This window comes from Notamacropus eugenii, chromosome 7, assembly GCF_028372415.1.
Source record: "Notamacropus eugenii isolate mMacEug1 chromosome 7, mMacEug1.pri_v2, whole genome shotgun sequence".
NCBI classification, from domain to species: domain Eukaryota; kingdom Metazoa; phylum Chordata; class Mammalia; order Diprotodontia; family Macropodidae; genus Notamacropus; species Notamacropus eugenii.
In genome coordinates this window covers 20,991,106-21,014,380 of record NC_092878.1, presented here as the reverse complement: position 1 = coordinate 21,014,380, position 23,275 = coordinate 20,991,106, and positions in this window count along the sequence as shown.

Below are 23,275 nucleotides of genomic sequence, written 5' to 3'. Positions count from 1 at the left end.
TTATAGAGTGTTTTGCAAAATTCATTCACATGACTTCATTTTATTAAATCCTTATAACAGCACTTTGAGGTAGGTCAATATGGTTTTATTTTCTCCCTTTTACAACTGAGGAAATAGAGATGTAGAAAAGTTAGATATCAATTTGAGGTCACACAATTAGTAAGTCATGGAGCTAGAATTTGAACCCAAGCCCTTTGAGAATTCCTATATAAGAATTCATATAAATATAACTTACTTTCAATCATCAATGGTAATAGCAATGGATTAAACAAGCAGCAGGAAGTCCCAAACTTGTATTATTTGCACATGAGCTTTTGGCACCCTAAGCAGTTCTCAAAAAGTCAAAATAAATATTGTCATACTATAAAAGCTTCACTTAGAGTAGTTAAAAAATGGTGTCCACATTTTCCATCATCTCATTCTGCTTAAAACTTCATAGCTCCTCATTTCATTCAAATTATTGTGTATACCATCTTAATTTGAAGTATCAATCGGAATAAACCTGCCCCCTCTCAACCTGCTGTATTTCTGGCTCACATGTTTCTTGACAGATGTAATCAAGACTATTTGTTTGTTTCCCCCAAATTAAAGGCTTCCTTCCTAGCACTTAATGATTGTCTGTGGAAATAATAAATATCATAGATTGATTACATTGCCCGTAACTTGGCCTTCCATCCCTTTAATGAAACGTCTCTACTTAGATCTCTTCATTGCCATATTCAAAGTCTCTTTCTCCTCCTTCACTTTTCTTGACCTGCTGTAGAATTTGACATTATTAATAACTTCTTGGTACGTTCTTACCACTAAGTTAATGTCACTGTTTTCACTACTGTTTCTTTTCCTATATGCTTTTTTTTTTAGATCTTCTTCCTTGATTTGTTTTCCTTTTTCCAAAATGTGGGTGGTCCTAAGACATTGTTCTTGGTCCTCCCCTCTCTCTCTTTCTCTCTCTGTCTCTACCTTTATCTGTCTGTCACTCTATTTCTCCTTCTGTGTCCCTATCTTTATCTCTCTGTCTCTATTTCTCCATCTCTGTTTCTTTGTATGTCTCTGTAGTCTGTTTCTGTGTCTATCTGTTGCTATATCTATGCCTGTGTATCTGTGTCTCTGTATTTTATCTGTCTGTCTGTCTCTCTCTCTCTCCAATTTAATTTCCTCCTATGGCTTCAGAAGCCTTTCAAATCAACATTCCCAGCCCTGAACTCTACCAGATTATTCCACGTCTACTGGAATTCAATAAATTTTAGTCTAAAACTAAAATATTTTTCCCTCTAAAAAATTAACAAAAACAAACCAAAAAAATTAAAACTTAAATCAATTAGATCTTCATTACCTTATCTGTAAAATGACACAATTGTACTATATGATAGTACTTTTTGTCAACTGTGAGTGCTTTATTTCACCATCCAAAAAAAAAAAAACCTGACTAGACAATTTTATTTTATATTTAAATGGAATAGTAAGTTGTACATAATAGAGTCACAGTTTCTTGTGCAATCATCTCTTTTTATTATGTTATGGAAATGTTTTTTTATTCCAGAAATTAAAAATAAAATAAAAATTTTAAAAAGAAACAGAAAGTAGAATAAACAAAATCATGTTTAATTCTAATTTTAAAAGTACTTGTATCACCATGATTATCTTTTTTATTAATAGAGTATTCACACTTCTATTTTCTGCCCAACATCCCTCAAGTGGGGCAAGGAGGAAGAGAGGAGTTATCCTCCTACTCTGATCCTGGTACCTTATCTTCCTGATGTCAGCCTGTTTTTCCAGAACAAAGGATAAACTCCCATCCCTAAATAATTAATCTTTGTTGCTGAATCTATTCAGTCTTTTGTGAATTGTAGTTTACCTTCTTTGGTAAATATATAGATTAAGAGTTCATCCCTAAACTCAAAGTTCAAAAATTCATCCCTTTATCCAGGTCTCTAGAGACAAAAATAATCCATTTCTCCACTATACCTAGGAGTAGTTCTCAGAAAGAACAAATTGAATTAAGACAGATTTAACTCAGTGATATTTACGAAGCTAGAAAGCAGGAAAAGAAAATGGAATTGGTGTGCTCTGAAAAAAATGTAAAGACTGTGTAACATTTAAAAAGCTCGAGAGACATAGTTTCTGGGTAACTAGGCATTTTATTTATAATGCTAGCATTTTATTAGTAAAAGAGATAAGTGGTACTCTCAAATGCTAAAAACCCCTCATGGTGGAAGGCTCACCGCTTACATGCTCGTGGAGAAGTGGGTGTTCCTGAGGGTGGCAATCAATCCACACTGGTTAACAATTGATGGGAGAATGAATATTGTAATGAGAAGTGTGTCATATTCCAATGAGGATCTTAACGTACATGACACTGAGCATCTAAATCTTGGTCAAAGAAACTTATCAACATATATATCAAAGAGGGAATCCATTTTTGCCCCAGACCTGTCCAACCAAATACAATGACAAGGAATTCACCAATTCTCCTAAATTTAGGATTTCTTTTACAGTCTTTTATTAGATCTTAGCCTGGGTAAGTCTTTGCCCAAAATTTCCCACACTGGTTGATTTATGGATGAGGAAAGAGAAAAGGGGAAAAAACATTGTTCCCAATACAATAATTATTTATTAAATACAAGAGAAAAACAATCATGTCTCTCAACTAGTTTTGAGACTGAATACACCTCAACTGACAATTGTAATCTGTGGCTCACAACTAAAATTCTTGGTTTCTATGTACTAAATTCAGTCTTGATGACTTCTCTGATCTCTTTTTGACTCATGCTCCAATGCCTCAATGCCCCAATTTCCCCTAAGAACTTTTGAATTTGACTAAAATCTTGGTCCTCAAACTAAAGGGAAAAGATCTTAGATCCCATGAAAACACTTATGCCAATAAAATGTTGACTAACAAATAGGCTTTATTTAACCCTGCCTAAAACAGAAGATTTTTAACTTGAGTGTATTAAAATCCTGAGAAACTGTGGAATTATGTTGGACTTCCCCCTGCTTTCCAATAAGTTGGGAAAGTTCTTAAGTTTCTTACTGAGTTAAGCCTCCCATTCCTAAAATGAGACCAGTCTTTTAGAGACCTATACAGTCCTCTAGACATACAGTGTTTCTCTGGGTGAAGGACTTAAAGCAAGGAGAAAGTACAAAAGGCAATCAGATAGGCACAGTCCACATAACTCAAAATATCAATTAAGAGCCAAGTCCAAGCATGCTCTTCTACATCAAAGTTCTGTCTCTCCTTGTTCTTCAGTTCCAAATGCTCCTTGGTCTAGGGACTTCTTTACAACTGGCTCTCTTCTGTTGGGTCCAATATCTCAACAGTCATGAGTCCCTTTAAGTGTTTGGTTTCCTTATGCCCAAAGTTCCTTGAAGCATATAATTACATGGAGTAGAGGGTTCTTTGGATGACACTTGGTTAAACATGCTTCCCTTCATGGGACTGAGTCTAGTAATGTAGTAATCAAAAACTTCTATCTGACCTCCAAAATCTTTTTCTTATCTCTCCTTGGATTCCATACATATTCCTTTATCAAGACTAAACCAAAGTGTATGAACTGGTTGTGACTCATTATCAGTTAGGTGTTAACAAATACAAAGCAAGGAATTCATTCAAGTTAAGGTATTAACTTGGTCAATGGAATTTTTTAACTTGTTAAGGAGACAACATCAGTATGAAAGCAAAGTTTTCCTCAGTGAGCGGTAATGTAAATTTCAGTCTTTAATATATAGAGGGCCATCATTAATATTAGAACAAAGGCCTCATTGCTAGAACAAGAAATAAGGATCCAGAACTTTTTAGGTGCTCCCACCAAATTATGCACTGTGCCAGTCACCAGAAATGCAAGATGAAAAAGAATATATATATATATGTATATATATATGTGTGTGTGTGTATGTTTATATGTATACATATGTGTATGGTATGTATACATACATATGTGTGTGTGTGTATACTCAGCCCTCAGGGAGTTTATAATCTAGGAATGAAAGTTCATAGAATCTATAAATGAACTGCTTACCCTCCTTGGCCAGCAAAGGACCTCATGAACTTCAAAGGACCGGACAATTTCAACTTTTTATAGGGGTCCTGGTAGCATCCCCAGGATAGCAGCAATGAGTAGCAGTGACTTCACTGGAAGTCAAGGATAAAATAATGTGGAAAGAATTGATGAGGAAAGAAAAGTAGATTCAAGACTCTACAAAGTACCTATCAGAAAAACCATAATGTATTCAAACAGAATGTCATCCATATTCCACAAAGGGGAGGAAAGGATTTCCAGCAAATAGAAAATCATGGATCCTAGAAATGCAGAAAGTTCCTAAATGAAAAATGTCCTTACAGGTATTTATACAGTCAATATTCCTGACTCTCCTAGACTTTCTCTAAAATGAAATCAAAAACCTCTTCATCCTAGAAGCTCACTCCATGCCTGGACTTCACACACTGGAAGTACTCTTGGTCCTTGTGGCCTCCGTCTCTGATTAGCTGGTTCCTTCTAGAATTTCCATTTTAACAATCATGCCCAAGTCAGCCCTGGCTTCATTTCTCTCTAAGCTGTACTCCTGACTCTCTCAAATTTTCTCCATAACGCCCCCATTGCCTTCATCTTTTCCCTTCTCGGACCCCTATCTCTACTTTTTAGTTTCATTTTATATGTAGCCTTTTCCTATTAGAATGTAAGCTCCTTTTATTCTGAACCCTTAGCACAGCATCTGACACATGTTAAGCACTTAATGAAGGTTTATTGACTAATTTATATGAATACAAAAGAGCCAAAAATAATGGGTAGGTACCAATTGTAGGTACAAAGTGAGGGATATGATGAGGAGACATTTGACAATGTTATTGTGATGCAAGTTACCAGTAAACTTTAGTCTCATAATTATGGGTTCGTGGAGTAATTGATTTTCATCATCTGAATGAAGTGATAAAAAGGAAGCACAACTAATAAAAACCTGTGAGCTTTCAGGAGCAGTCTTACTACTTTAGTCAAGAGTCAAGTGCATAGTCGTGTGAATATCATTTCTGCATTGAATAATTTTGAAAATAAAAGAAGCATTTTTTTAAAAATGGTAACCCAAACTGATGAACATTGTGAGATAGTGAAGAGACAAAAACCTACAAAGGAAAATTATAGTAAAGAACATTTGCATGTCTGAGCTCAGGTACATATACATTCTGTACAAATAATTGCTTATGGCATCAGTTCTCACTTAATGATAATAACTTCCATTTCCATAGTGTTTTGAAGTAAAACACACTTTTATAATTTGGCGTCATGGAGAGAAAAAGCACTGGATTTGGAGTTAAAGGATCTGACTTTAAATTACAATTCTCTCTCTCTGTCTCTCTGTCTCTGTCTCTCTCTCTCTCACTCTCTCTCTCCCCCTCTCTCTCCCGGACACTCTGACATGGCAAGTCTTTTCACCTTAAACATCACTTTCCTAAACTGTAAAATGAGTTTAGACTAAATCAGTTATCCCCAAGCTATAACATGAGCCTATTTTAGTAGACCAGTGAGCTAAGAAGGCTTGTTTTTTTAATGTTTTCTAAGTAAAAATCTTATAGGATTTAAAAATGTAAAAGCACAGTTTGTGGCAATTTAAAAAAATACATGACTGAATTTGACCTTCAGGCAATAGTTTGCTGAGCCCTGGATTCAAGATTTCCTCTAAATCCTATGATGTTTAATGAACATTGATCATCTCATTTGACTATAAACTATTATATTCTCATTTTACCAAAAAAACACTTGAGACTTAGAGGAGGCAATTTGCCCAAGGTAAGTTAGTACCTGACAGGACAAGACCTCACACCCAACCTCTATGTCAAAGCTTCACTCTCCCACTACTATACTGTGCTGCCTATTAATTTTACACACTCTCATAATTTTAGGGCTGTGGCTTGTTATATGTGGGTGAATGAATGAATGAATGAATGAATGAATGAAAAAAGCATTTAAAATAGACACAATCTGTGCCAGTCACTATCCTAAGTGCTTCAGATAAAAATTCAAAAACCAAGACACTCCTTGCCTTCACTTCATGGAATTTAAAACTAGAATTCGAGACAGATGTCCTTGGATAATCTGTGCCATTGTAATGCACAAGAAAGAAATCCAAAATGACAACTTCAAAGATATACTTTGAATTTGAGTAGAAACTGAGACACCATTTGGTATGGTAAGACAGATGCTGAACTGGAAGTCAGAGGGTCTAGTTCTAGGCTCAGTTCTGCCTTATTAGTCATGCAACCCAAGGCAAGTTACTTCTCTTGTCCATAATTCATTTGATTGATTCCTCTGAAAATTAGGAGTTTGAACTAGATTCTAAAATCCCTTCTAACCCTATCACTTCTGTGACAACACATAGACACTTTTATGAACAAAAGGAAACCATGGAAATTGTACCCACCTCTGCTATCACTTACCTTTTCAGAAATTCAAAGATCCAGATGACATTTTTTTCATATTCAAAACTTCCACGCAGAATTATATCTAGTCATGACTTCCACCAGAGTAATAACTAGGACTGGACAACAGGGGCTTTGTATTAGATCCCTAACATTTAGAATGTGAGACATTTTTCACCAGATGGAGTTTCTACTGCGCCTTCAACTTAGGACTATAAAAACATAAATTTTGAGCTAGATAGAAACTTAGAGATTATCTAATCCAAATCCTCATTTTATAGATGAGAAAACTAAGGTCCCTAGAGCTTATGTGACTTGTTCAAAGTCTCTTAAATAAGCAATAAGTGACTAAGCCAGAATCTTAAAGTAGGTTCTGTGACTAAATCTGGCATGCATTCCATTGCACTCTTACCTTCTTGGTACTGGGATGTCATTACTATGAAATGAATGTCTCAGAAACTCTTTTTCCCCATATACTAGTGTTGGTGTTTCTCCTAACAAGGTTGCATTATTTTCCTCAAGGGCTAATATATGCCTCTTGACTTAGGTGCAAAAATCACTACTTATGGCTCTGGCTCAGCTGTGACTTTCAGAAACCTAAAAGTTGAATATGAGAGACGAAATCCAGGCAGTTGATGATATGGCAACACTGGGCAAGCCTGAGGCCTTGGTACCATCTATTTTAGAAAGTAGCACATCAAAGGACAGACTAAAATTTTGACCCAGGAAGCTTCTGGGTGGATGCTCCTTATATATCAATTTCCTTATGGGAAGTAAGTGTCTAGTAATAGAGGCATTGTTTGTCAATGTCCTCCAGTGATTGTTAGCAATGCATTCCTGCACATATTGTTTCAGACAAAAAATTAGTATTTTGCATTAGAAGAGGATAATTAGGCAATAAGATACAAAAGAGAGTATGGTTATCATGAGATAAGCACACACATGGGGTGTTATGAGGCACAGCCAAGTGTCTATAATCCCTCTAGGGTATGATTATCTCATGATAACCACACACCCTGGAGTTGCCTTATTGCTATTATAAAATATCTTTATTATAGGAAGAAATGTGCATTTTTGTGCTGAAAGAAGACGGAGCTGGCAATTTAGAATGCTGAGCAGCAGTTTCGGCTGAGCTATGTGGTTTACATAGATTAATCTATCCCATTGGAATGTTTCCCCAGCCAAAAAAATGTTCCCTAAATCCAAGCAGTCATAATCTGTAGTGATGTGCAGCTATTTGGAGTATTTGAGAAATTCCCTGCCTGATTCTTAGACTGTTGGTTGGAAGACTACATGGTATGCATGCCTAGATGAGAAAAACTAGAGAGGGCACTACCCAGTCTAAACATCCTGGAACGCTTTACCCTATTTCTTATTCAAGCAACTGGCCAAGTGATACCTTGAAATACGGTCAAATTTTACTTGGCTTTCTGCTCTGAGTCACCATTTTTTAGTGTTTCAGGGATCTCCAAAAATAATGAGTAAGAAAATTGAAAAGGAAAGGGTGGGATGGCTTTAGAAAGGTGTAGACAGCATGTGGTTATTGATGAAATTCAGAGCTGTTGAGTCCCACAGATAAGAAACACATGGAAAAAACTGGAGTGAATTTGGGGAAGGGCAGCAGGGGTGATGAAGGGTCTGGGAGCCATGTTTTAAGAGGAATAGTTGAAGAAATTGAGGATGTTTAGCATGAAGAAAAACAAAGACTTAGGAGTCTATTCTAGTGGCCTTCAAAAACTGGAAGTATTGTCATGTGGAAGAGTAGGTGTTCTGTGTAGCTCCAGAGGAAACAATGGAAAATCATATGACAAATTCCCTACCAACAAGAGTTGCCATGAGAATTATCGGAAACATTCAAGCAAAAGTCATATATAAAGGGTTCTACAAAGGCAGTGCTTGACGATGGGTGAACATTTGACTCCAGTTCCTTGTTTGGCCACTAAACATAATATTGACCAAATCATTTTGCTCTAGGCCCTGGTTTCTTAGTCTGTAGATTGAGGGATTTAACTTGATGATATCTGAAGGGAGCAGCAGTACCGGAAAGTAGAAAGAGCACAGGATTCGGAGTCAGGGCCCTTGAGAAAGATAATGATAATAAAAAACTGACATTTATAAGTGCTTATTATGTGCTAATAGCAATCATTCTCTCATTTGATCCTCACAACAACCCTGGGAGAGATGTGTGCTATTATTACGTCCATTTTACAGATGAAGAAACTGAGGCAAACAGAGGTTAGGTGACTTACCCAGGATCACACAGCTAACGGCTCTTACTGACTCCAGGCCCAGGACTCCATCTATGCCACCTACTTGCCCCCCTCTATTACTTACTACCTGAGTGACCATGGCTGAGTCATTTAAGTCCTTTGAGACTTAGTTTCATCTTCTACAAAATAAGGAAATTGAACTAGATGGTTTCTAAGGTCCCTCCTAGCTCTTAATCTAGAGTCCTATAATCATCTCACCTACAAAGTCATTTGCTTCGATGAATTTCTTTGCTGAGTATAAAGGTAGGTCGTGAAGGAGGGGCAGCTAGGTGGTGCAGTGGATAGGAGTCAGGAGTCAGGAGGGCCTGAGTTCAAATCTCACCTCAGACACTTGACACTCACTAGCTGTGTGACCTTGGGCAAGTCACTTGACTCCAATTGCCTCATCCTGGATCATCTCCAGTCATCCTGATGAATATCTGGTCACTGGATTCAGATGGCTGTGGCAGAGAAGTGAAGCTGGTGACCTACACAGCGCTCCCTCGCTCAAAACAAAGTCAAGTGCAAGTCATGTCATTATTTCTCTGATGGCATGGTCTTCTTCGGCAACGAAGGATGAACACATACAGGTAGCAAAGGGAATACTACAAAGTCAGAAATGCCAGATTCAAATCCTAGGTTCATCATGAATTCACTGTTTCATTTTGGGCAAGTCATTTTTCCTTCTGAGATCTCATTTTCCTCATCTATAAGATAAAAGTGTTATATTAGAACAGAGGGTCTTCATATAGGATCCGTGAACATGATATCTGTGTGTATAGACACACACATACATATGCACACACATATACATATGTGTATATACATCTAGATAGTTGTATTTCAATATAATTTGCTATCTTTGGAATCATGTGTATTTTATTTTATTCATTTAAGAGCATTATTCTGAGAAGGGGTTCACAAGCTTCACCAGATTGCCAAAGAAGTCCATGGTGCACACAAAAATGACCAAGAACCCCTGAACTAAAAGATTTCTTTCTCACCTTATTCTGTGATTCTGTCTCTTCTGATTCTCTAATAAACACTGCAGATAAACCATTAAGGAAGAGCAGGGACTGTTCTTCAGGCTCTTGTTATTTTTTGCCTTTCTTTATATCCCAATACTTAGCACAATGCCTGACACATAGTAAGAACTTAGTAAGAGCTAGTTGAGTGACTATCTGAGAAGATTGTGACATCCAGTCTGGTTATCTACTAAGAAACTTTGAAAAGAAGTCATAAATCAGAAACATTTCCTGTTTAACTGAACTCCCCAGTGGAAATCAAAATAAATAGTCATTATATTCATGGTGGGTTCTAAAAGGCTCCATGCACTGATACTCAAATCTGACCTATGCTGAGAAATTTCTGAAATCTTCAGTGTTATATGGCACAGAATGGCTGCTTAAGCACTGTCTTGTTGAAAAATTGAATTCTTGTTTTTCATGAATCTGAACTACTTCTCATCAAACATCATACTGCTGTGATGAAATAAGGAGTTGCAGCCAACATTTTATTTCAATAAATTTCCATTGTTATTAAACAAATCTTGGGATGGCATCAGTATTGGAACAGCCTGTAAATTGTGTGTTGAAATAAAAATCAATATTTGTATTCGTGTTTGGGCAGCCAAATCTATGATGCAAGAATCAAAGAATTTATTCCTGCTTAGACACTTGTACAGTGGCCTTCAAAATGTGTCAACTTTAATAGAAGGTTGGTGTTTAATATGGAATATGGAGATCAATGAAATTGATTTGATTGAATTTTTTAAAAACCTTGTAAGAATCTATGGCATGCATTTTTAAATGCAGCAAACCCAATAATTGGTTTAAATGTAAAATAAATTGTGTCTAGAGATATCCGAACTCAGCCATGGGTGATGCTTTACTGTTTTCTGGGCCTTGCTTGCTGATATGCTTTCATGGAAAATCAATATAATGCAGTCAAATATATTTTGCATTGTTTTCCTATGGTTTCTGTTAACTAAAATACACTTTAAATGTATAATCCCAAATCTTTGTTTTATAATAAAGCCTGCTATGGGGAATATTTAAAGGAGGCATCATTTGTTTTCTAAACACACAACATAATTGACAATTGTTTCAGCAGAATGCTATCACTTTTTGTCTAAATCCCCATCTTTTAATTTAGCCCTAGGCCATACCTTTTAAAGAAATTGCCATCCATGGAATATCAGATGCTTCAACAGGGCCAGACTTGTGTACCTCCCTGGTAGAGCTGTGTGAAAAATTTCACACCTACACTGAAACTGCCAAAATATGCTTCTTCACTCTTTTTGGTACCAAGGGGAAAACATATACTTTTTCCCTTTGGGCAGTTTTGACAGTTTTAATACAAGTGAAAAGCAGGTTTTGCCAGCACACACGCGCAAACACACACACACACACACATACACACAAGAAAGTGCGGAAAGTATAATGTGAGAGCCTCCCAGTCATCGGGAAGGGTACGGGGTGTGCTGGGGGAAGGAAAAATCCCAGTAAAAGCAATATGGTTTGGACAACTCTGTTTGACACTGACATCTGGCCACGTGAGCTTCGTGGTTCACTTGCTTGTTGGGGAAGCCTGTGGCACAGGAGAAAGGAAAGGGATTTCAAGTAGGATGCCAATTCTAAAAAAGAATTGAAAATAGCAAAAAGGCATTTGAGTCTGTTAGCATTTTCTCCAAGAGTTAAATGGTAGGCACAACAAATTCCTTATAAAGTCTCTCCTCCATCCCTCACTTTCCCCTTTGCCACTCATACTTTTGACAGATGGAAACACTTTCTTGGTTTATAGATTTTGGCTGAAAACTTTCATCTTACCTAAGTGGAATCACAGTTCTAGGACTGTAATAGACCATCTAGTCCAACCCATTAATTTTACAATGAGAAAACTGAGGCCTGGAGAATTTAAGCTACTTGTTCCACATCACAAAAGTCACTCACTACTGGGAGAGGTGGGATTTGAACTTAGATTCTTTGATTCCTAAACCAGGATTCTTCCAAGATCTGAGCCCACTCTTGGTTCAGCTTCTGTGGTTTCCTGTTCAGTTGTTTCAGTTTTGTACAACTCTTCATGACACCATTTGTGTTTTTCTTTGCAAAGATACTGAAGTGGTCTGCCATTTTCTTCTCCAGCTCATTTTACAGATGAAGAAGCTGAGGCAAACAGGGTTAAGTGACTTGCCTAGGGTCACACAGCTCTTCAGCATCTGAGGCCAGATTTGAACTCAGAAAGATGAGTCTTCCTGACTTCAGGGCCAGCACTCTATCCACTGTACCACCTAGCTACCCTTGGTTCATCTCTACCCTTCCAGAAACATTGACTCCTCACCTGGCTTGCGCAGCTCTGACTGATGAGCCTTTGTTTTACCTTGACTGAAGCCAGGCCTCCATAGTAGTCATTTCTTACCATTTCCCTTCAAAAGCATCCAATCCATCCAATCCATACAATTTTTCTGCATCCCTATATGGATTGGCTTCCCCATTAGAATGTAAGAACCTTGAGGGCAGGGACTATCTTTTTTGTTTTAATTTATATCCCCTACACTTAATACAGTGCCTAGCACGTAAAAAGCATTGATTCTCTCTCTCTCTCTCTCTCTCTCTCTCTCTCTCTCTCTCTCATCTCTGTCTCTCTCTCATTTACCCCTCTAATTCTCATTCTCTCTCATATTTTCTCTCTCTTTCTCTCTCTCTCTCTCCACCATACCACAATGCTCTCTGTTCTTCCCTTCCATCTAAAGCACATACTCACTCACCTAGTCACCTTCATGTCATTTCTCTATTGTCACTTTTAGGGCAGTCCAAACTTTAATATGGAAAGTACAGCAATCCTTACCAAAAGATTTCTGCATCAATAAAGGATCTTTCTTATGAGCAGTGTTTTCAGTCTCTGCCCTCTTCAATCCCTAAAAAAACTGAGAAAAATAATGGAGAATAAATGTTGATGTAATTTAGGGAATTCAACGAAAGGGAGAATTTTCCTCATCCTACAGCTTCCCGATCCATTTTTTTAATACCTTTTAGTCAGTCTTTGAAACAATTGAGCACTCCACTTGAACATGGAGTCTACAGAAAATCAAAACTGCTGAACCTACCCAAACTCATATGGTAGAATACAATTGCTTTACAAAGGTAGCAGTGGAATGAATTTTAACTGTTGTTAGGTCAAGTTCTGTTCTAAATGTAGTTCAAAAGCATTTACATAAAGATGCTGGTTTTGTTGAATTAAAGATTAGATTACTGTAGTCCGAGAGAAAGAACTGGATGGTACTTTCCTGATGAAAGAGGAGAGAGGCTTTCACCTCGAGTTGTTTTGTAATAAGCAGGGAATGGGACAATGCCAAGCAATGTATATGTGATTTAGAGGGAATAGCGAGAATAGGGTGCCAATCCATTTGTTTTAGGAATTATACTTGAGATTCTTCTACACTTTGTCCGTTAAGGAAGATGAAAGTGGTCACTTGAGAAAATGTTAGTTTATTTTACAGTCTTCATCCCTAATCATCACTGACTATTGAATTTGTACAACCTGGAAGGGCTTAGGTGTGAGATGACGTATAAAGAACATGAATAGTTATGGAAGGTAGTTCAAGTCATATGGTGAATAGAAAACAAGCCTTGGATTTAAGTCTTGCTTCTGAAACACACACACGCACACACACACATATATATATGTAAGGCAATTTCAGGGGAAAGACTGGGAAATGGAATAAGAAGGTGGGGAGAATCATGAAAAAAAAGGCCTCATAGAGAAAGTGACATCTGAGCTAAGAAGAAGTTAGAGATGCTTATAGGAGGCAATTAGAGGATGCATGTCAGGCATGTGATACACTCGATGCAAAGGTTATAGAGGTAGGGAGATAGATCCCTGTGTAAGGAAAACAAGAAGGCCAATTCACCTGTGTGGTTGATTGGGTGAAAGAAAGTGATTCATTATAAGATTAGAAAAGTAGGCTGGAGCTCACATTCTATAGCATTTAGATTGTGTAGTGGATAAAACACCGGGACCAGAGCCAGGAAGACGCCTCTCCCTGAGTTCAAATCTAGCCTCAAACACTTACTAGCTATGTGACCTTGGGCAAGTCACTTAATCCTGTTTGTCTCAATTTCCTCATCTGTAAAATGAGCTGGAGAAGGAAATGGCAAACCACTCCAGTCTCTCTGCCAAGAAAACCCCAAATAGGGTCACAAAGACTGAAAACAATTGAACAACAACAAACTGTGGCCATCAACAGGTTATCCAATCTCTCAGTGTCCCAGACAACTTTCCAGGGTTATAAGTTCCTGTTCTTCATTGACGTCCAAGAGGTGTGACACCCATGAAGTCACAGGTCAAATCAAGAAAAAATGATTCTTTCTTCATAACTTTGAGGGCATGGGGAGGTGGAGAAAGGATATGTTGCAGTGTTCATAGATCCATACTTAAATTGCTTCAGTTGCTATTAACCTGGATATCACTGTACTCTTTCTTACTTCAAATCAGATTTGCAAATAAGTATAAAATATCAAGCAGAGATTTACTGCCTTCTTATTAGAAATGCCTCAATTGTAGGAGGTTGAATACATTTTTCAGGTGCCATCAAACTGACTTCTTTTCCATTCGTTCAGAGTAATCTTGTATTCTGAAGAATCTGAGGAAAGTACTCAGGGTTTACCAATGATCTCTCTACTGATCTGTAAGTAGGATGTTATATAATCCTTGGAACAGACTTGCAAATCCATTTCTCCTGCTAGGTAGTCAGTGAGAAATTCTAGCAATATTTATGCAGTCAATTTGCTAGGGAATTATTGACTGGATATAAATGTGTTTTTTCTTTCCAGTGGTGTGGAGGTGGTTGTGATGGTAGCAATGATGATAATAAAGATGATGTTGGCACTGCCCTGGAGATGTGTGATGGAGGGGTCCTTCTACCTTATATGTGTCCCCTCTGTCCATTTCCCTATATTTTAGGGAAGGAGCAGATAGCCTCTATCTGTTTTTTTTGGCCATCGTGACACTTTTAATTAGCTACTGAGCAGGACCTTTGTTGGCATGACTTTGTAGAAATTTCCAGGCTTCAGTCCTTTCCTTCCTGATGGCCTCATAAAGGGTATACTTGCCATTTTTTGCTTCTACCTTGCTGGTAAATTTGCAAGATGTGTTTTCATTGATAAGAGTAAGGGGAGGGAGGTAGTTAATATTAATATTACCTGTGGTGATGATCTACTCTATAATTATGGTCTTAGGAATGAAAGGGACCTATGTTATTACTTTTCAGTCATCTCAGTGGTGTGACTCTCCATCACCCCATTTGCCATTTCCAGCTCATTTTACAGATGAGGAAAATGAGGCAAAAAAAATGACTTGCTCTGGGTCACAGAGCTTTGTAAGTGTCTGAGGCCAGATTTGAACACAGGAAGATGAATCTTCCTGACTTTATGGCCAGCATTCTATCCACTGTACCCCTAGCTGTCCCAGAAGGGATTTAAGAGGTCAGCAAGTCCAAGGGCCTCATTTTATGATCCCTGGTTTCCTTTAAGTTCCATCTAAAATCCCATCTTTTCCTGGTAGCCTTCCCCAATACCTCTTAATTCTAGTGCTTTCTCTCTGCTAATTATTTCCTATTTATCTTATATATAGCTTCCTCTGTATATATTTGTTTCATGTTATCTCCTTATCTCCCCCATTAGATCATAGAGATTAAACTGTCTTTTGGCTCTTTGTGTATCCTCAGTGCTTGGCACAGTGCCTGGAACATAGCAGGCACTTAATAAATGTTTATTGATCGATTTACTGATGTAGAAACTGAGAACTAGAGAGACAAAGTGATTTACTTGGGGTCATACATCTAGTTTGAGGTGGGATTTGAACCTAGGCTCTTGACTTTCAATCCAGTATTATAACCACTACCTTCACTTTCCCTTAATTTAAGCCATTTTCCATATCTTGATTTTAGCAGCAACATAACAAATCCCACCTCAGACATTTCCAGCTCTAAATCTATGGCCTATAATCCTACAAAACAGAGGGAATATTCTAGATATATTAGTATTGGCCCCGAGGATCTTTGGCACCTGAGTTTGCTTTCTATTGTCAAGATGAGAAAGCCAATGTGCTCTCAGGGAACTCATCCTCCATACAAATACCCTTATTTTTTTCAGGACTTGTGGGTAAACTGAGTATGGGAATCAGAAGTCAGTGGCAGCTCTAATTTTAGGAACCTTAAGACCTGGGGGAATAGTGAGCCATTTGGGAATTACAAGTAAGTTTGGAAAGAAGGCTCACTTGAGGGAAAGATAATGACTGTTTTAAGTCTTATCTATGGTTCATATATTAATGTATTTTCCATCTGGAGGAGAAGGATGAAGGAAAGTATGACAGACCGCATTTCAGCCAGCTAGCCTCCAATTGACTTCAAGTTAGCTCTCATTCTTGCTATGCTTAGATTTGCATGAATCACCAATGTTATTTACAATGCCCTGAGCAGCAAATTTGCAAAATGTGAATCAGTAGATGTGGGCTTATGTGAAAAATCACTCTATAAATAGAAAAATGTATAGGACACATGCAGACAAGCCTTAAAGGGGATTTATCGGAAGGGACTCTTGAAAAAATCAGAAGGAAAAATAGAAAAAAAATGAATCTTGAGATTGATGAAAATTGAGTGAGCAAGGGATATATGGATGAGGGAGTAGCCTGTGGGAGAACCATAATATTTCTTTTTGAAAGCTATGGAAAATGTTTTTTTAATTATGTGTCTTTTCCCCCTCTGTAATTTGTGGCTATACCACAGTGTTGTTTTCTAGGTACAGGCAACTGGTTAAGCCTGTGTACTGCGCCTTGATCTTAGTGGATGGCCTTGGAGGGGAAGGGCTTGTCAGCTGGGATAGCTTATCAGAAGAAGTCTGTTCTTCTCACCCCCTCCTGCTAACTTATTTCCTTAGCTAGTGAAAATTCCCCTGGGAGCACTGAGGCCTCAGAGGGAACATTGCTGAGAGACTAGAGAGATGAGAAACGGTTTGTAAATGAGCATTTAAAACATGAAAACACTATTGTTTTGAAAGCCAATGAGTTTAAAGTACCAGTGGGAGACATGAGTTGACAACAGGGACTCTTCATCAGTCTGGTCAAGGGATTCAGAGGCAATCACTGCCAGATGAAAAGTAGGATTGGGAGGGCCCTATCTTGTCAAAATGAGACTCTGCTCCAAATCCCTGGGCTGGCCATTTCAAACCAAACAGGAACCTTCTAGGGCTTGAGATTAAAGGGAATGTTTAAGGTAAAATGAAAGGGGCTTGAAAATGCTTATTAAGAGGCATCTTAGAAATCTTTATAAAGCATCATCTGTGATGATTTACATGCAAATGAATCAGAATGTGCTTGGAATACATTATCTGGAGTTTCGAATTTGATCAAACTCCCAGTGATCATAGGGGAAAACACAGACCCACACAATAGTCTGAGGAGCACAAATCATAAGACTGTCTGCCTGACTTTGACTTTCTTTGACCTTACTCTTTTCTCCCCTACATATACACTAAATTCTACCATCCTCCATCCCCCCAGCTTGTATCCTAAGTTCTAGAGCAGCTCTGTCTGCTCTAGAGAACCAGAGAATTCCCTAAGGTGTTTAGATCCAGACTGAGGTGAGGATGATAGTGTTGCCCAGAGGAATGCACCAGAGGGAATGGTCTAATTTTTGTTATAAATGACCAGGATAGAGGAGTGAGGGAGAAGGGGAAGAATGGAACAGCTTAGCACTTGAATTCTTCGGAATTTTGAGTGCAGTGACTGGCACATAATATCTAGGTATTTAATAAATTCTTATTGATTGGTTGATTAGAACTGTTTGCAGAACTGAACTGCTCATCCAAGGATCTTCAGGATTCTCCAGATTGGCTCAGGCCTGATGTTGATGTAAGAGGAATTATTATGCATTAAACCTATATATTCATGTGCCCCAATCTCGTATTAGATTGTAATTTGATAAGGTTAGGGAAAGTATCTTGTCTTAATTTGTTTATTGCACAGTACCAAAACATTGTTCTATGTAGAGGCGGTGTTTATTTATTTATTTTAAACTTGAACTCAGTTGTATTAGTTATGAATTTGAGTAGGTACCCTGGATGTCCATTGGTCCTCTCATTTCCTAGAATTACCTCTAATTGAGAGATATCATGGAATAGGGGAAAGAGATATGAACTTGGAATCCAAGGATTAGGGTTACTGTTACCTACTAGCTTGTGTAATCTTGGGCAAGGTTTCATCTATAAAGGAGAAATAAAAATAATTCTTATTTTGCAGAATTGTTGTAAGGGCCAAATGAGAGTTTCTTTTAGAATAGAAGCATCTTGAGGACATGGACAGTCTTCATCTTTTTTTCTTTGTATCCTCAACATATAGTACATAACTGGCACATGTAAGTGCCTAATGAATGTCATTTCTATGATTCAAATAAAATAATGTAAGTAGAGGATTTTATGACTACTTAAACTTTATTACTTCAACAAGACGTTGATCTCATCAGTATGGCTAGTCAATCAATCAGCTGCTCAATCAACAAATACTTCTTAAGTGCCTACAGGTATCAGGCATTGTGCAAGTTCCCAGGACTAGGAAGATAAAAGTTAACATTTCTTGCCTTCAACAAACTTCCATTCTATACTCCTTCACTCACGTAGATCATAAACCATTTACACTTTCTTATGTTTTATGATTCAATTCTATAAATAAAAGAAATCCTCTACCTAAGATCTACTTGATGTCTTAGATAATCCTTCTGGTTCTTTTCATAGTAATCCCTATTCTTGCTACAAAACTACAAGGCTAGTTGTTTCACCTCCTTATCCAATCATACATCTCTTATATGTACAAATGAGGTACAGAGGGGTTAAGGCAGCAGTCAGCTGACGAATGCTTAACATCTGGATCTCTGAAAAGACAAAACATACTTTTAAGTTAAATCTGCATAATGTTTTCACATCATTTTCTTTAGACTAGACAATTGACAAACATTAAACTTTAAAATCAATCTCTGATTTGGAGCATTTGCCAATTTCAGAGATGCCAACGTTCACACTAAAAATTTAATAATCAGAAGAGCTGGCTCCAGCCCATCCCTGGTTAAGTGACTTGTCTAGGGTTACACAGCTACAAAAATTTAAGAAAGAGTTCATATCCAAGTCTCCACGGACTTCTAGACCAATGTCCTTTTCCAAACATCCCATTTTCAACCTCTCTGGGACTGAATTTCCTCATCTATAAAAAGAGGTGATGGAGATGATCTCTTTCAATGCTATAATTCTGCCTTTATTATATTAAGGATGTGATCTGATCCAGGAGTAGAAGTTTTGTCTGACAGCACACTGTTCTAGACCTCGTTGCTATTTTGTGTAGTAATGAAAGATAACGGAAATATCCACTAATTAGGCCACAGGGAAGCTTAGAAAATGACTGTTTTTCAGGGAGTCGGTACGTATGGATCAACTAACAAATCTAAGTTGTTTGGCAATTATCAAACTAACGTTAGACTCTTGAGGGAAAAATTTGGACTATTTATAAAACTGCCTGTTACAAGAAATAAGAAAGGAATAATTGGCAACTTACAAATAATTCTTTGTCAGAATATTCATATTGACCATTATAATTTATCAGGAAGGTGAAGATGTAAAGTTGCCAAATACAGGCACACACATACACAGGAACCTTACGTACATACATATAAATACATTATTTTTTATATATATGTATATGTACAGATATACATACACTTGCATACATAGGATTACTTTCAGGTTGGAGCAGTGCACATGCTCCCAAAGGGAGGATAATTATTAATAGAAGGTGCATCTCTTAAGATTCTGACTACATATATTTTAAGTCAACTGTGGAATTTTCAGCCATTATCTGAGGCTTTCGACACCACAGCTTTCCAAAAGGTTTCACATTTCCTAGAGAAAAGCTAGAAGCATTCTGACAAGATGCTATCCACAGTGGGCCAACCCAAGTGTCATCAGGCTGCAGGTGACAGTGTTTGAAAAAGAGGTGACAGTCTTTTAAACGAGAGAGGGAACTGAAGGAAAAAATCCCCCAATGAAAGGCAAAAGCAGTAGTAGAGAGGTGTTTGCAAGTCAAGAGCTTAGATACAGTGACCTCTATCCTGACATTTCTCAGGGGTTGGCATGTTTTTGTGGTAGAATTGGAGCAGCTCCGATCCTGGCATTGTTTCAATACTTTATGTCTTTTAGAGACGGAGGGCCTATGGCTATCCTTTGAGTGAGAGATCTATAGATATACTGGGCAAATGTACTAGAATTAAAGTACTCCTTTTCTTAAATATTTACCATGACTGGTAATGTAGACTTTGCTTTGTTGATGAAAAAATTGAACTTCTGCTTAGTCTAGGATTTTTCTTCAGGCCTTTTGCCATCTCATAATTAAGCCCCTCCATAGAGTGTATGCAGTCTCTCTCTGATAGAGGCAATCTGAAATTCCAAAAGTTATTTTAAATACTTACTGAGCTGGTCATGAAAGTTAATACGGAGCCAGAGGCTAAACAAGTGTGGGGAACCTGCAGGCTGGAGATCACATGCAGCCCTCTAGATCCTCAAATGTGGCCCTTTGACTGAATCCAAACTTCAAAAACTTCCCAAAATCGCAAACTTCACAGAACAAATCTTGTTCTGTGAAGTTTAGATTCAGTCAAAGGGCCACATTTGAGGAACTAGGGGGCCACATGTGGCTGCAAGGCCACAGGTTCTCCAACCTGGGCTACGAGAAGCTGAGTATGTTAAGCACTGATTCTGTAATCACATGACCTGAGTTCAAATCACACTACAACCTTCCACAAGTTTATGAATCACCCTGAGTCTATAAAATGGAGGAGTAGAATTAGTTGACCTTTAAAGTACCTTCCAGCTCCAAAATTCTCCATATTTGTGATTCCAAATGACTTCTGAGAATTCTTTGGATTTGGCTATAGTACTAAACCAATGGGTTAGACACTTGAGAAAGTTTTAAACCTCAGAATTCCCATTAATTCCTTAGATTAAAATAGCACTCAATATTGCAGAGCAACAAAAGAGATGAACATGGATGTGTTTCTTCCCATGCCATGAATTTAGTTTTTAAAAGGAAAGTTGTTGCCAAACACAAATATTCATTTTGGGGGCTTCCAGACAAAAGTAGAAAATAGTGAATATTGTTAAGTCAGAGATTTTTAGATGCCAAGGAGGTTTTGTGCTATTTATTGAAGGTGATGCCAAAAGAGGAAACAAAATAGGTAACATCTGGCTTGCGATTAGGTTCCACGGGCTCAAGGAACAAGGTCAAACAGGAGGACTTCATCAGAAGAGCAGACAGTCTGGAAATAGCTGAAGTATTGTCAGTGTGGAAAGCCAAAGGTCATTAAAACCGGTCAGGGGTGGGATATCCTGGCAGATAGGAGACTAAGAGGTAAATTAAGACTCAGCTCCTCTACCACACCATATAATGAAGAAAAATGCCCTTCAAAATGCAGTAAACATAGTGATAACAAAAAGAGGAAAAGTGAGAGACTTCAAAGAGCACTGGACCTGGAATTAGACCTGCATTCAAATCCTAGGTGAGATATTTACTGGCTATGTGACCCTACGCAAAACCTCAGTCATCCTCAATTTTCTAATCTGTAAAATGGGGATAATAATAGCACCTACCTCTCAGAACTGTTGTGAGGATAAAATGAGTTAATTTTTATAAAGTACTATGAAAACCTTGAAGTACAACATAAATAGGCGACCAACAACCTATTCAATTGCCCAACTCTCTTACTATTTGGCAACACCTCTTCTCACAGATAAAGGCCACTCTTACCAAGAATTCCTTAGGTTTTCCACTGTTGGGCTTTGACAATAAAATAAAACTGATGATACAACTTAAATTAATTAAAAATATAACAACAGTTTAAATAGAAGCAATAGAAAACAGCAGTCTCACTGTTGATTAACCCATGAACAAAAAATTGCCTTTTGGAACTGAATCTTACTAAAATGGAAAAGTAGTTTAGAAGAAATTAGTTTTAGAATGGCATCTTAGACCATATCCTACAATCAACTTAAAAGGGACCTGCTACCTGGATATGAAAGAGTGCATCAGTAAAAAAGGAAACCAGAAGAGGATGAATGGAGTGGTCCTATTTTTCACAAGTATGACTAGGGGGGTAGGATGGTGGGGTGGGGAATATTTAATCAAAAATAAAGGACAGCATCAAAGACAAAATAGCCTTCAGTATATAAATTTCAAAGCTTCATACAGATGAAATCAACCAAGTTAGAAGGGAAATTTTCAAGTGAGAACGAATTTTTATTCATATTTCAATGATAGAATGCTGATATCCAAGATATGTGGGAAATTATAAATATGTAGTACCAAGAACTATTCCTCCAGAGATAAATGGTTAAAGGATATGGAGTTTTCAAAAGCACTGCAAACTAAGAATCTCCATTTTGAAAACATGTCCCAAATCATTAATAGTAAGACAAATATAAATTACAACAATTTATGATTTATCATACTTCTTATAAACCTGAAATTATAACTAACCCCCGCTCCAGCAGACATCAGTATTAGAGGTACTGTGAGAAGATAAAGATGTTAATATACTTGTGGTAGAGCTGTGAATTAGTCCAACAAATCTTGCCATTAATTTGTAATTATATAATAAAAGTTATTTCAATGTCCATATATTTTTACCAGTGATTCTACTACTGGGCATACCCCCAAATAATATTAACATTCTTGGTGTAAACAACAGGAGACAAAGTAGGTGCACATGAACAATATACAAAGCAAAGCACATGCAACAGTGCTTACGCAACAGTGGGGAGTAGCCGAAACAACGATCTTATTTGACTGGAATAGGATATTATTATACAATAAGAAAGGATGAATTTGAGGAATTCAGAAAAAAAAAAAACATGGAAAGATTTGCATGAATGGGTGCAAAGCAAAATAAACGGAACCAAGATAAACTAATACACAATGATTGAAGCAATGTTAGTAAAAAGATAATTCAAAGGAAACAACTCAATAATTGAAAAGACTGAGCTTGGTCCTCCTCAAAAAGATAGTGAATAAACCTCTCTATGACAGAAAGGAAAGAAATTACAAGGGCAGATGTTGTAGACATTGTTTTCTACTGTAGCCACAGCATCATGTACTTTTACTTAATTATTTTTCATAATTAGAGAGGAAGAAAAGTTTTCTCCTCCTCCAAAAATAGCATGTATAAAAATGAAATATCAATAAAATTCATTTTAATGTAGAAATAAATAGAACTTCAGCATTAAATATACTTTATCTTTTTAAAATATTCTGTTATTTAAACAATCTTAGAGAGTTGATATGGAGCCTTTTTCGATGAAACAGACATTTTTGGTTATATATAAGTCTATGAGGCTTTGACAAAGACTTGGACTATGATGGAAGAAAAAATCTGCAAGTCTTAGAAATATTGAGAGGGGAGCAGGTAAACAGGGCACTGGAAAAAAGACCATCAAGAAGCCATTTGAGTTCATCCAGGATGGAAAAACTAACAAGCCTTTCAAACTGGAGCAGGAAGGCCTGGCTATGTTTCCCTATTCTGTATAAT